Genomic DNA, 2125 nt, shown 5'->3' with positions numbered 1-2125 from the left:
ATTTAAATTTAGAAAGTTCGTAGTCTGAACTTACCAATACAATAACTGCAAATGATGCAAAACTCAGAAAAACGCTTGAAATCAATTACTTTAAATCTCGCTCACTGAAAATTCGGCCGCTCTCATCAACAATAAACAACCGCTCGCAACAAATCGTCAGAGTTTTATTGTTTCATCGCCTCGAAATTTAATGTAAAACGTTTGGATTTTTGACCGAATTTCGTGATTTTTCCGCTTCTCTGTGGCTGAAGAGACGGATTATCGCGGATCATTCCTTGCATATACATTCATGTTAACAGTAATATGTATTCGAAAATGTAATATTCTCGTGTTTCGCGTCTATATAAAGACGAATAAAAATTTCGATTTTATAATGATCCTTCGAATCAAAAAAAAAAAAAAAAAAAAAAGAAAAAAATAGACTTGAAGTCTAATAACCTCCTTTTATCTATCATATTGTGATTTACTTGAGTGGTTCTCTATATAGTCTATTAATAAGATTGAACATTTGTTAAATTCAGGTGTCTGAATATTACAGATTAAAGCTTATACATGATAAAAACTACGGAGCGAGTTACGTTCATGAAATATACGAAAGATCAAGACATCTATTAAGTGACTAAACATCCCTCTTGAGAAGGATTTATTTTTGCATTTATGACGAATTAGAAACTTCATTCTAGATGTGTTAAACTATGCGTTAGACTCTGTTTTCTGTTAAGACTGATTGTAAAATCGGAAAAAAAGGTCGTCAAATGATTATTGCGCAAAGGAAATATTTACATAAGTTCAATACCGTTTATTTTTTCTATAAGTTCAATACCGTTTTTAGGGGAATTTTGTGATAAGTTTACTGTTTGAGTTTACTGACACCCTCTACTTTACTGTTAAGCTACGTAATTATAATAGGACAAGCAAACTAGACGCTTATTGAGTTGCAATCAGAAAATTCCGCCTGTCTTTTCCTTATCTCGAGAACGGAGTTAGATAGATGAAAGACGAGATCAGATACGGAAATTTAGGGGCAGCAGGAGACCCCGACTATGTACCAAGTATGTACGAACTTCCGATGCAAACCGGAAGTCGCTTTATTTCAATTGAAAAATTTTTCCCTTAAAGCAGTTAGATAGATGACTCTATTGTTTAAGGTAAAGTATGACGTACAGGGGCAAGCCACTACTGATTTGGTGTGGAGATTTTAAATTAAATAAATGAAAAAGTTAACATTCCGACGTTGTGACGAATAAAAGAATTGCTAGTGGGATTTTTAGATTGTTTATTATTTATAATATTACACATATAATAAGTCTTATTAAGTTAGTAAAATTGACTGATATTGTCAATTTTTAATGAACTTTTTCCCCCATCGATCCTGTCGATGTAATATCGAACGCTTTAAGAAAACCTGGTTTAAAGTGGAATGTGATGGGAAGAAGGACAAAAAGCGATATTCGAGGCGCGAATTGGGTACGAATATGCATAAGTGATGCTGTGCAGGCGATTTGTCTCGGCAGCGGCCATACCACGATGAAAATACCGGTTCTCGTCCGATCACCGAAATCAAGGAGCGTCGGGCCCGCTCACTACTTGGGGCGGAGACGACCTGGGAATACCGAGTGCTGCTGTCGCTATTCTTTTTCTTTCATTCTTCGACCTATCTCTTTCGTCTAATAAAATTTATCACTTGGCGCAGTAATTTTTCTTTAATACATTATGTCAAGCAAACATTTCTTTTCTGTAACCTTTAGCTTCCTGTACATTGTTTTAAAACTTCTCGGTAAGTATCAATTAAAAAATGTTCTTTTACGCATTTAAATGCGTTTATTACGTGTAAAAGAACATACTTCGACTATCATCAAAATCAAGCAATAGCCTATTATATATGAGGGAATAGTGATTGAGAGAACTAGAATTGACATGTTGAAGCAATCGTTGCTTTATTTATTTTTAATATATATAATATTAGAATGAAATGCTGCTCCTTAAAGCAATGCTTGCAATTTTTCTGGTATCGAAAGCGGCCTTAGTGCTGTATACCGGAATAGAGGCCTTATACTATATTTAAAGCGTTTCGCAAAATCGCTTTGTTGAAGCATTTCAATCTGTTTAAAGAATTACAATTTTT

The 2125-nt window shown here is 34.1% G+C and overlaps 1 pseudogene; it reads left to right on the top strand.

Annotated features, from left to right (window-relative positions):
- The first annotated feature begins 1509 nt into the window (after positions 1-1509).
- LOC136974873 (5S ribosomal RNA) lies at positions 1510-1628 on the top strand (annotated as a pseudogene).
- Positions 1629-2125: the final 497 nt, after the last annotated feature.

The sequence above is a fragment of the Centruroides vittatus genome, unplaced genomic scaffold (genome assembly GCF_030686945.1).
Source record: "Centruroides vittatus isolate TY-2023 unplaced genomic scaffold, ASM3068694v2 contig_357, whole genome shotgun sequence".
Lineage (NCBI taxonomy): Eukaryota > Metazoa > Arthropoda > Arachnida > Scorpiones > Buthidae > Centruroides > Centruroides vittatus.
This window is presented reverse-complemented; position numbering and strand designations above follow the sequence as displayed.